The sequence below is a fragment of the Mustelus asterias genome, chromosome 21, assembly GCF_964213995.1.
Source record: "Mustelus asterias chromosome 21, sMusAst1.hap1.1, whole genome shotgun sequence".
NCBI lineage: Eukaryota > Metazoa > Chordata > Chondrichthyes > Carcharhiniformes > Triakidae > Mustelus > Mustelus asterias.
Window position 1 is genome coordinate 40,437,757 of NC_135821.1, and position 13,580 is coordinate 40,451,336.

General features: G+C 47.0%; 1 pseudogene; it reads right to left on the reverse strand.

Annotated features, from left to right (window-relative positions):
- LOC144508893 (dynamin-like GTPase OPA1, mitochondrial) overlaps window positions 1–13,580 on the reverse strand; it is a 162,521-nt pseudogene that overhangs the window by 77,917 nt on the left and 71,024 nt on the right.

Consider the following 13,580-nt stretch of genomic DNA (forward strand, 5'->3'; position numbering starts at 1 on the left):
GAATCTGACCTACAACAGGGAGAAGTGTGTATTTCGTACGTACCGTTTAGCCATCCTCGGATACATGGTGGAAAACGGGGTCATTGGCCCTGATCCAGACCGTATGCGTCCCCTCCTTGAACTTCCCCTGCCCACTAGCGCAAAAGCACTGAGAAGATGCTTAGGCTTCTTCTCTTACTACGCACAGTGGGTTCCCAATTACGCGGACAAAGCCCGTCCGCTCATCAAGTCCACCTCTTTTCCCCTAACACCAGAGGCTCGATTGGCCTTTGATACATAAAGCCGACATCGCGAAAGCAACGATGCACGCTGTTGATGAGTCCATCCCCTTTCAGGTGGAGAGCGATGCATCTGATTTCGCCCTGGCCGCCACACTTAACCAGTCGGGCAGGCCCGTCGCCTTTTTTTCCCGCAACCTCCAAGGCCCCGAAATTCGACATTCAGCGGTGGAAAAGGAGGCCCAGGCCATTGTGGAGGCCGTCAGGCATTGGCGCCATTACTTGGCGGGAAAACGGTTCACCCTGATCACGGACCAGCGGTCCGTGGCGTTCATGTTCAATAACACGCTGCGGGGCACGATCAAGAACGACAAGATCTTGAGGTGGAGAATCGAACTCTCCACCTATAATTACGACATCATGTATCGTCCAGGGAAACTCAACGAGCCCTCGGATGCCCTGTCGCGTGGAACATGCACCAGTATACAGGAGGACCGTTTGCAGGCTCTCCATAATGACCTATGCCATCCTGGGGTCACTCGGCTCTACCACTTCGTAAAAGCCTGCAATCTGCCCTACTCGGTGGAGGATGTCAGGTCCATAACGAGAAGTTGTCGGGTATGCGCGGAATGCAAACCGCACTTTTACCGACCTGACCGGGCACAACGAGTCAAGGCCACTCGTCCCTTCGAAAGACTGAGTGTCGATTTTAAAGGCCCCCTTCCCTCGACACATCGGAATGTGTACTTCCTCAACATCATTGATGAGTACTCGAGATTCCCTTTTGTCATTCCCTGCTCTGATACATCCGCTGCCACGGTTATCAAGGCATTCCGTGATCTTTTTACTCTGTTCGGGTACCCCTGCTACATTCACAGCGATAGGGGCTCGTCGTTCATGAGCGATGACTTGAGGCAATACCTGCTCTCATACGGGATTGCCTCTAGTAGAACCACGAGCTACAACCCGAGGGGTAACGGACAGGTGGAACGTGAGAATGCTACAGTCTGGAAGGCTGTCTTACTGGCGTTGAAGTCAAAAAGCCCTTCCAGTCTCCCGTTGGCAAGAGGTGCTCCCTGATGCGCTCCACTCCATACGCTCACTCCTGTGTACGGCAACCAACGCTACTCCCCATGAGAGGCTGTTTTCATTCCCTCGGAAGTCTTCCTCTGGGACCTCATTACCGTCTTGGTTGACGTACTCAGGACCTGTCCTCCTGCGGCGACATGTAAGGGTCCGCAAGTCTGACCCGTTGGTCGAACAGGTCCATCTCCTCCACGCCAACCCTCAGTATGCCTATGTGGCATACCCTGACGGGCGAGAGGACACGGTCTCGATTCGAGACCTGGCGCCAGCAGGGGATGAAGAAACCCCTGTCGCTCCCATACCTCCTGTTAGAGACCCCCCAACTATTGTTTCCCCTCCTGACACGGCGCGGGCAGCATCGGGACCATTACTTAACCCTTTTACTCCCGTGTACAGCTTGCCTGAGTCCAGGAGATGGTCACCACTTCAGGGCGTGTCGGAACTCAACGGATTATCATCACCTCGGGGTCAGCCGGCCCGTGAGACTGTGGAGGAACCGTTGGACATCGCCTTGGGGAGAACGCCACCGCGAGTGCCTACTCCGGCGTCATCACCGGTGTTGAGGAGGTCACAACGACGGTGCGGTCCCCCTGACCGTCTGAACTTATAGACTGATGACAAATTATTCTGTTTTTTTTTGTACCCCGCCGGCCTTTGTCTTCAAAGGAGGGGTGAATGTGGTGAACCATCGTTGGTTCCCACTAGGTAGTACTGAGCCAGGGTCTGGCCAGTACTACGAGTATGTATATATGTTGCTGTTGGGGTTAGGGTTGGGCTGTTACACCTGTATTATAGTTATTATGGTGCATCCCAGTCGGGCTCCGCCTCCTGGGAGAGGTATAAAGGTCACTGCTCTGTCTGGGACCCCTCAGTCTGGGATCGTGTACTATATATGGTAGCTTCGTTGTAATAGTAAATAAAAGCCTTTATTTCCTTGAGCATCTCAAGCCTCGTGTGTGATAACGCGCATCACCCTCATTCTTCTAAATTCCAGAGAGTGTATTTGATTTGATTTGATTTGATTTATTATGGTCACATGTATTAGCATACAGTGAAAAATATTGTTTCTGCGCGCCATACAGGCAAAACATACCGTTCATAGAGAAGGAAACGAGAGCGTGCAGAATGTCGTGTTACAGTCATAGCTAGGGTGTAGAGAAAGATCAACTTAATGCAAGGTAAGTTCATTCAAAAGTCTCACAGCAGCAGGGAAGAAGCTGTTCTTGAGTTGGTTGGTACATGACCTCAGACTTTTGTATCTTTTTCCCGAAGGAAGAAGGTGGAAGAGAGAATGTCCGGGGTATATGGGGTCCTTAATTATGCTGGCTGCTTTGCCGAGGCAGCGGGAAGTGTAGACAGAGTCAATGGATGGGAGGCTTGTTTGCGTGATGGATTGGGCTACATCCACAAACTTTTGTAGTTCCTTGCGGTCTTGGGCAGAGCAGGAGCCATACCCAAGCTGTGATACAACCAGAAAGAATGCTTTCCACAGTGCATCTGTAAAGATTGGTGAAAGTCGTAACTGACATGCCAAATTTCCTTAGTCTTCTGAGAAAGTAGACGTATTGGTGGGCATTCTTAACTATAGTGTCGGCATGGGGGGACCAGGACAGGTTGTTGGTGATCTGGACGCCTGAAAACTTGAAGCTCTCGTCCCTTTCTACTTCATCCCCGTAGGCCTAAACTGTTCAATCTCTCTTCGTACGAAAAACCCCTCATCTCTGGAATCAATCGCGTGAACCTCGTTTGAACTGCCTCCAATGCCACTACATCTTTTCTCAAATAAGGGGATCAGAACTGTGCACAATACAATTCAGGATAAGCCCTGTTTGTAAAGGCCTGTTACTGTGAGAGGGTAAGGGGCTTACTGATAAAAGTGACACTTGAAGAATGGTCACAATGTAAAATGGTGATAATCAAATCCATTTAACCCGCATGTCTTTTGGAGGAAACCCACGCATACACAGGGGGAATGTACAAACTCCATACAGGCAGTCACCCAAGGCTGGAATTGAACCCAGGTCTCTAGCACTGTAAGGTAGCAGCATTAACCACTGTGCCACCGTGCCTGCAGCCTTCTTTCCCCTTGGCTTCAGACATAGGTAAAGGATGCCTCTTGTTTTAATATGGCAGATGGTGAACAGTTGGCCAAAATGTGGTTACACTTTTTGTCTGCTATTTCGGGGGCTTTGAATAGTCTAGTTCTTATGTCCTAACTATGAAACTTATTTCCTTAAATGATCTGTTAATTTAATCCCACTCAGATGGTTAATTGTCTTCAGTGCTGCCCTACAAAGGGATTGGTTTAGTTGTTTCATCCTTTAATGATAAAAGTTTGGATGAAATACCTGTCAGTCCAAATCCTGCAGTATTATTGGGCCCGATTCTCCGACTTCGCCCATGGCTGGGATTCTCCGGTCCCGCTGCAGCGAAGAGATTTGGCTGAGCGTCAAATTCTCCGTCCTCGCTGGCAGTGTTAGCGGAGCGTGTGAGAATGGACAATTCCAGTCATTAATGCAAATGATCTATATAATGAGGCGTATATATATTAACCGAAATATCGCGCACAATGGCTTCCTGTTCACTTTATAAATTTATCATTTGCAGCTGTTGCGGTAAAGCTGCTATTTTTGCATCAGGATTGGTTCGTCTGCAGACAGCTGGTCTGAATGAATTTCACATTTTCAATTGGTTCTGATGGGATGAGCTATCAGATATCTGAAATTGAAAAGATGTTCCCCAGTGGCATGTAATATTGCTTTACAGATAACGGATAAGGATTTAATAGTCTCTCTGGGGCCTGTATTTGTAGCTGTTGTTGATTTATACCAATGTTTGGATGGATTACTGTGGAACCATTTTGAGTTAAACCTATTTTACCTTTGCTCCCTTTACATGGACAACGTTTAAGTAACTTGGATTAATTTCCCGACAAATTTTACTTGTCGTTGCAACAATTTATACCATATTTTTCACCTTTATTTTCAAAATTGATCATTTCTTATTTGGGATTTTTGATCATTCCATTTCTCCGTAGCCTGATACTTGCTGTTGCTTGTGCAAATCCACATTCTGATCAGGACCATCCATGTATATACTGTGGCAACATGAGCAGGGCAGATGCTGGGAATTCTGCAATGACTAACTCATCTCCTGACTCCCCAAAGCCTGTCCACCCTCTACAAGGCACAAGTCAGGAGTGTGATGGAATGCTCTCCACTTGCCTGGATGAGTGCAACTCCAACAACACTCAAGAAGCTCGACACTTTCCAGGACAAAGCAGCCCACTTGACTGGCAACTCATCCATCAATTGACGCATTCACTCCCTTCACCACTGCGGCATCTCACCAAGGCTCCTTCGATAGCACCTTCCAAACAGCAACCTCCACCATCTCGAAGGACAAAGGCAGCAGATGCACCACCACTTGCATGTTGCCCTCCAAGTCGCTCACCACCCTGATTTAAGAATTATATCGGCATTCCTTCACTGTTGCTGGGTCAAAGTCCTGGAACTCCCTGTCTAACAGCACTGTGGGTGTACCTACACCACATGGGCTTGCAGCAGTTCAAGAATGAAGCTCATGACCACCTTCTCAAGGTCAGTTAGAGATTAGCAATAAATACTGGCCTAGCCAGCGATGCCTGCATGTCAGGAAAATAAAAGAATGTTTCTCCTTGTCAGTGCTAGGACACTCATAGGCTTTCAATGAAGTTACTGTGGAACTCCCCTAGTTGCCACATTCCAGCGCCTGTTCAGGTACACTGAGGGAAAATGTGCAAACTCCACACAGACAGTGACCCGAGGCCGGAATTGAACCTGGGTTCCTGGCGCTGTGAGGCAGCAGTGCTAACCACTGTGCCACCGTGCTGCCTACATGTTTTTAAAATTTTCAACTCTCAAAATATTGTAAACAGAGAGGTAGGCAGGGGGCAATGAGTTCCATGTCATTTTTAATCTGACAACAGTTATAAATTAAAAGAAATGTTCAACAAAATCTGCAGCTTCTCAGTACAAGAGAGGCGTGGTTCCTGCAGGGCTATTAGAAATATGAAGCAAATTTAATTCCCATCAAATACTGAATTGCATGGCTCCAAAATGAAACCACCTGAACTCTGGTATTGTCCAGACAGATTCACACTGACAAACTCCAGTGTAACTCTTTTCACGCTCTATAGTGAAACTGTTAGTAATATTGTAGACTGCCTTTTCATGTCCAATTTCTCTATCTATTCTTGACCTGTGCATACATTGTGATCCCTCTGCAGGCAATCATACCAGCTATATTCTTTCATATCCTACCCACTCGAACCACCTGCTTTACCACCGTTCTCACAACCCTGCATCCCAGCAGTCACTTGCTATTCTGCATCGGCCCTGCAGATCTGCCCCCACACCCTTCTCCTGAAGGTGCAACTCTTACTGGGTCCCTAGACACTGGCATTCCTGCAGTACCTGGTGGCACGGTGGCACAGTGGTTAGCACTGCTGCCTCACGGTGCCAGGGATCCAGGTTCAATTCTAGCCTCTGTCTGTGTGGAGTTTTCACGTTCTCCCCTATTCTGCGTGGGTTTCCTCTGGATGTTCCGGTTTCCTCCCACATTCCAAAGATGCGGGGATTAGGGTGATTGGCCATGTTAAATTGCCCCTTAGTATCAGGGGGATTAGCAGGGTAAATACGTGAGGTTATGGGGATAGGGCCTTGTTGGGATTGTGATCAGTGCAGGCTCGATGGGTCAGACGGCTTCCTTCTGCACTGTAGGGATTCTATGATTCTAGTATCTCGCCCAAGTGTCCATTCATCATATGCAAACCCAGTTTGTTGGTGACGGTTTGCAATCTGACCATGGGAGTATTGCTGCTGAGCCCCATGCAGTCCCACACTGACAGATACTTAACAAAAGGGATAATAAGCATGGAAGGAACAGGGAATAAAATCTTGATCAGTTTGATTCTTCCTCCTTCAGGCACACTGAAGTGATATTAAACACTTTCTTTACCACAGTGGCACAAGCTACCTCCCAAAAGACTGACAGTTGCTTTTTTGTCTAGAGGGCTCAGAGTACGCCAGGTCTAGCATTAGGGCAGAGGAACTGGAGTCGGCCATTTATTTCCTCAAATCTGATCCATCATTCAATTAAAAGATGTCTGGCCTTGATCTTAACTCCAGTTACCCGCCTTGGCTTCATGGCCCTTAACATCCTTTCCAGGCAAGAAAAATCATCCACCTCAGGGGTGTCAAAATCCTCCAGGATTATCCTGGATTCTTCAGAGAGTAAAGATTCCTGCTGGACAGTGCTGAGACCCAAGAGAAAGATCGTTGGAGCAATTTCCCTTTCCTTTTCTTTGACACTATAGTTAAGAAAACTCACCAATGCCTCGACTTTCTCAGGAGACAAAGAAAATTTGGCATGTCCACTATGACTCTCACCCACTTTTACAGGTGCACCATAGAAAGCATTCTTTCTGCTTGGATCACAGCTTAGTATGGCTCCTGCTCTGCCCAAGACCACAAGAAACTACAAAGGGTCGTGAATGAAGCCCAGTCCATCACTCAAACCAGCCTCCCACCCATTGATACTGTCTATACTTCCTGCTGCCTCGAAAAAGCAGCCAGCATAACTCAAGACCCTACGCATCCCGGATATTCTCTCTTTCACCTTTTCTGGTGGAAAAAAGATACAAAAGTCTGAGGACACGTACCAACCGACTCAAGAACAGCTTCTTCCCTGCTGCCATTAGACTTTTAAATGGGCCTACCTCGCGTTAAGTTGATCTTTATCTACACTCCAGCTATGACTGTAACACTACATTCTGCAACCTCTCCTTTCCTTCCCTATGAATGGTATCTTTGGCTGTATAGCACGCAAGAAACAATACTTTTCACTGTCTACCAATACGAATACATGACAAAAATAAATCAAATCAAAGAAGTTTATTTGTTATAAAAATATTGGACACGGGCAGTAAAGACTAGGTGGGTTTGGTTATGGGGGGGTGGGAGATCATGCCACACTACCTCCAAAGGGAATTGGTAACCCTAACCACAGCATGCACTCTCCCCTCACATTTAAAACCATTTTTTCCTCAAATTTTATTCTACCAATGAAGCCAAAATCAAAGGGCAAGAATCACCAAATTATATACGCTGAATAAAAACATGGTTTCGAGCTGCTCCAGTACTGTAGCTGCTGCTCATACTAAACCACACAGACTGAAGACTTTATTGCTAATTTGTTCCAAGTTAATTCACCCCAGCAGGAATGGCTACCACTATGAGTTTGGGAGGCAAAAAAGATTTGGGGTGGAATTTTCCACTCGCGCCAGCAGCAGGAATTCAGGCGGGGGGTGGGGGGGCTAATTTTGGAGAGGATGGAAAAAGTCAGATAAGAAATGGGGTTGGAGTTTTGTTGTCTGGATTTTGATGGGGGGTTAAAGGCAGAGTCGGGTTCCCTGCTCGTCCACATTTACATTCATTTACATCTCATGAATGCTCATTTAAAGGCTCACTCATTGGAATCAAGTTCCCTCTCCAAATTAGAATGGTTTGTTTCCCAACTCTTCATTTCAATTCTCTTCCTGTACCTAGTGGTGCGCTAAGACATCGAGATATAGCGAGACATCTGGATATAAATTGTCCCATTGGTAAGACGCAACATGCGTTCATGAAGGGCAGGTCATGTTTGACTAATTTGGTGGAATTCTTTGAGAACACTGCATGTGCAGTGGACAATGGGGAACCTGTGGTTGTGGTGTATCTGGATTTCCAGAAGGCATTTGACAAGGTGCCGCACCAAAGACTGCGACATAAGATAAAGGTGCACAGTGTTACGGGTAATGTATTAGCATGGATAGAGGATTGGTTAACTAACAGAAAGCAAAGAGTGGGGGTAAATGGGTGTTTTTCTGGTTGGCGATCAGTGACTAGTGGTGTGCCTCAGGGATCAGTGTTGGGGCCGCAATTATTTACGATTTACATAGATGATTTGGAGTTGGGGACCATGTGTCATGTGTCAAAATTCGCAGATGACACTAAGATGGGTGGAAGAGCAAAGTGTGCAGAGGACGCTGAAAGTCTGCAAAGGGATATAGATAATCTAAATGAGTGGGCGATGGTCTGGCAGGTGGAGTACAATGTTGGTAAATGTGAGGTCATCCATTTTGGTAGGAATAACAGCAAAATGGACGATTATTTAAATGGTAAAAAATTGCAGCATGCTGCTGTGCAGAGGGACGTGGGTGTCCTTGTGCAGGAATCTCAAGGAGTTGGTTTGCAGGTGCAGGAGGTAATTAAGAAGGCAAATGGAATTTTGTCCTTCATTGCTAGAGGGATGGAGTTTAAAAACAGCGAGATTATGTTGCAGCTGTATAAGGTGCTGGTGAGGCCACACCTGGAGTACTGTGTACAGTTTTGGTCTCCTTACTTGAGAAAGGATATACTGGCACTGGAGGGGGTGCAGAGGAGATTCACGAGGTTGATTCCGGAGTTGAGAGGGTTGAGAGGGTTGAGAGGGGCGGCACGGTAGCACAGTGGTTAGCACTGCTGCTTCACAGCTCCAGGGACCTGGGTTCGATTCCCGGCTCGGGTCACTGTCTGTGTGGAGTTTGCACATTCTCCTCGTGTCTGCGTGGGTTTCCTCCGGGTGCTCCGGTTTCCTCCCACAGTCCAAAGATGTGCGGGTTAGGTTGATTGGCCAGGTTAAAAAAAAATTGCCCCTTAGAGTCCTGAGATGCGTAGGTTAGAGGGATTAGCAGGTAAATATGTGGGGGTAGGGCCTGGGTGGGATTGTGGTCGGTGCAGACTCGATGGGCCGAATGGCCTCCTTCTGCACTGTAGGGTTTCTATGATTTCTATGACTTATGAGGAGAGACTGAGTAGACTGGGGCTACACTCATTGGAATTCAGAAGAATGAGGGGAAATCTTATAGATACATTTAAGATTATGAAGGGAATAGATAAGATAGAAGCAGGGAAGTTGTTTCCACTGGCGGGTGAAACTACAACTAGCCTCAAAATAAGGGGAAGCAGATTTAGGACTGAGTTGAGGAGGAACTTCTTCACACAAAGGGTTGTGAATCTGTGGAATTCCCTGCCCAGTGAAGCAGCTAAGGCTACCTCATTGAATATTTTTAAGGCAAGGATAGATAAATTTTTGAACAGTAAAGGAATTAAGGGTTACGGTGAGCGGGCAGGTAAGTGGAGCTGAGTCCACAAAAAGATCAGTCATAATCTTATTGAATGGCGGAGCAGGCTCGAGGGGCCAAGTGGCCGACTCCTGCTCCTAGTTCTTATGTTCTTATGTAAGACAAACTTTCATCTGCTTCCACAGCTAGATATTCCTGGAACAGGTCACTGGTCTGTCACCAGGGGCTTGTAGCTGGTGGGGTACCACTCCATATCAAGCATAGCTGACCTGGGCTATCTCCCTCTCTTACTGCCAGCCATTAGCATGTTTGGAAGGATTTGCAGATTGACACATTCAACCTGTTTGACTGTGTTATGAATCCACCTTCCTTAGCCATCAAGTTTTCGATTTGATTTGATTTATTACTGCCACATGTATTAGTATATAGTGAAAAGTGTTGTATACAGACAAAGCATACCGTTCATAGAGAAGGAAAGGAGAGAGTGCAAAATGTAGTGGTACAGTCATAGCTAGGGTGCAGAGAAAGATCAACTTAATGCGAGGTAGGTCCATTCAAAAGTCTGATGGCAGCCGGGAAGAAGCTGTTCTTGAGTCGGTTGGTATGTGACCTCAGACTTTTGTATCTTTTTCCTGACGGAAGAAGGTGGAAGAGAGAATGTCCGGGGTGCGTGGGGTCCTTAATTATGCTGGCTGCTTTGCCGAGGCAGCAGGAAACGCCGACAGAGTCAATGGATGGGATGATGGTTTGCGTGATGGATTGGAGCCGAAGGATACCCTTGGTGTGTCTGGATGGATGCCCATAAAGCTTCTGGCTGAGACTCCTTCTCACTCTGTGTGCCCGAGAGTGCCTCCCTGAGGATAAGGAACATCTGGAGACAGGTCGAGGTGTGCTGCCTCCCACTCGTCTAGCCGCTGCTGGAATGTACCTATGGCTCGAGCAATGATGTGTAGGTCTGAACACAAATCCGGCAGAAACTACTGCAGCTACTGCCCACCAACACCTCTACTTTCTCAGGAGGCGAAGGAAATTTGGCATGTCCGCTAAGACTCTCACCAATTTTTACAGATGCACCATAGAAAGCATTCTTTCTGGTTGTATCACAGCTTGGTATGGCTCTTGCTCTGCCCAAGACTGCAAGAAACTACAAAGGGTTGCAAACGAAGCCCAGTCCATCACGCAAACCAGCCTCCTATCCATTAACTCCGTCTACACTTCCCGCTGCCTCGTAAATGCAGCCAACATAATCAAGGACCCCATGCACCCCGGACATACTCTCTTCCACCTTCTTCCTTCTTTCCGTTGGGAAAAAGATACAAAAGTCTGAGGACATGCACCAAGCGACTCAAGAACAGCTTCTTCCCTGCTGCCATTAGATTTTTGAATGGACCTACCATATATTAAGCTGATCTTTCTCTATACCAGCTATGACTGCAACACTATGTTCTGCACCCTCTCCTTTCCTTCTCTCCTATTTACTCTATGAGCGGTATGTTTTGTCTGTATAGCACGCAAGAAACAATACTTTTCACTGTATCCCCAATGCATGTGTCAATAAATCAAATCAAATCAAAACCTGGGTCTTTAAGGCAACTGCCACCATGGAGACTTTGATACACTCGCATACCAGGGTCAAGACATCAGACAGAACCTGACTGGACTCCTGCATCCTTTGTCCCAGTTTAAGGATGGCCTCTGACAACTCTGCCTGATGTAAGAACATAAGAACATAAGAAATAGGAGCAGGAGTAGGCCATCTAGCCCCTCAAGCCTGCCCCGCCATTCAATAAGATCATGGCTGATCTGAAGTAGATCAGTTCCACTTACCCGCCTGATCCCCATAACCCCTACTTCCCTTACCGATCAGGAATCCATCTATCCGTGATTTAAACATATTCAACGAGGTAGCCTCCACCACTTCAGTGGGCAGAGAATTCCAGAGATTCACCACCCTCTGAGAGAAAAAGTTCCTCCTCAACTCTGTCCTAAACTGACCCCCCTTTATTTTGAGGCTGTGCCCTCTAGTTCTAGCTTCCTTTCTAAGTGGAAAGAATCTCTCCCTCTCTACCCTATCCAGCCCCTTCATTATCTTATAGGTCTCTATAAGATCCCCCCTCAGCCTTCTAAATTCCAACGAGTACAAACCCAATCTGCTCAGTCTCTCCTCATAATCAACACCCCTCATCTCTGGTATCAACCTGGTGAACCTTCTCTGCACTCCCTCCAAGGCCAATATATCCTTCCGCAAATAAGGGGACCAATACTGCACACAGTATTCCAGCTGCGGCCTCACCAATGCCCTGTACAGATGCAGCAAGACATCTCTGCTTTTATATTCTATCCCCCTTGCGTTATAGGCCAACATCCCATTTGCCTTCTTGATCACCTGTTGTGTCTCTGCATCTCCAACATTTTTCTCAGCTTCGAGAGGTTCACAATTGGACTCGAGCTTAGCAGGGGGGGCCTGGTATCTAGGAGTCCGCTGAGTGTCAGAGACTGTCACTGCCTCTGCCTGCTCTGGACATGTATCCATGAGGTGATCACCAGATAGTGACACCAAGCCTATTCTAGGACTAAGAACCATTGAGTATTAGTGTTGGTGAACACAGGTACAGATCTTCATCCGGCAGTTGGTGTGGTCATCTGGGGACTCAGGCTCAAACTTTTCCTCTGCCTTTACTTGCTGCTGGCTGAAATAGAGAAAAGAGATGATTAGTGATTGACGAGGCAGGCTCCTAAATTATGGCTCATGCACTGTAACTATCCACAAGTGGCCGATATTTACTGGAGGGAGATTCACGGGCTTGTTTTGGGGAGAATTCTCTCACTTCTACTCAGGAGTGATCTCTGTCCTTGCCAGCCAGCTCTGTGGCCTGATTCTCATGGGAGGAAATTTTCTTCACCCCCTGGGTACACTGTCTGGTTTTGTCTCTCTCCCATTGATTCTGGGTGATCTTGTCCTGCATAAAGACAGAAGGATTGACTGTGAACACCATGGATAAAAGAGCATTTCAGAAGTACACACGCCTGCTGTGTGCTCTGAGCCGTCCCAGTAAGGGATTAAGACATCGTTTGTGCAGGATTTTACATGAGGTTGTGGCAGACAGTCAGTGCACATGTGCCTTCTGCTGGTAGTATGTGACATCGCCGCAGACTCTAACCCTTAGTCCTCAGCAGAGTGCGAGGTTGAAGTGAGAAGAAGATTCACTTACTCTGGTGGAGCACATCAGATTATTCAATCGCTTCTTGCACTGTTGAATACTGGCTTCACAGGCAGCCTTCTCCCAGGCAGGCATAGTCAGGTGAGAGGGTGGCCTGCCCTCTTCCCTTAGAACGAGGACCTCCTTTTCTAGTTAACCTAATGGTGGAGCAGACAATTCGAAAATGTTGGTTACTGTAATTGTTTAACCTGCACCTCACCAGCAATGAGTGAATAAACTTCCTCCTTTATCCTAGACAATGCACCAGTGCAGATGTTTATAGGTTTGGGATTCTCAGTGATAATGAAATAGCTCAGGAACCCAATCCAGGCTGATATAAGCAGAATACCTTCTTGAATAAGGCTATCAGAAAAATCATAACCTCGCAACAGCTCTTCAGGCAGGGAGGAGGGAATACAATTGGCTAATTCGTAGATTCTGATGACATGACAAAGGACTAACCAGGACAGCTGTGATTAAATTACGGCCTGTGCTTTACTCAAAGTCATTTAACTGCGCCAAACATACTCTCCTAGGATGAAATGTTGCAGATTTTCACAAGAGACAAACAGCAGGATTGCTCGGGTAACTCACTAGTTACACAGTCACAGCCATGCACGTCTTGAAGAAATGGGAAGAGTCATTCAAACCGCGCCGATTCCCGGGAGACTATTTCACAGCACCATCGGATTTATACCTCTTGCTTGACAGAGAATCTGCAGTAATTCCATTGCTATACATCACTGTCACCTACTGTCGCAATTGCTGTCAGTCACTCAGAGGGGCTGCATGACATTATTACTATTCTTCATGTCTTCATTGGATGGACATGAGCCAGAATATCCCTGGGTGAAACTGTTGTGCAATTCAAAACTCATCACAAGTCGGCAAATCATTCCGTGTGAGGCAAGGGGTCCCACGGCCAATTCTGTT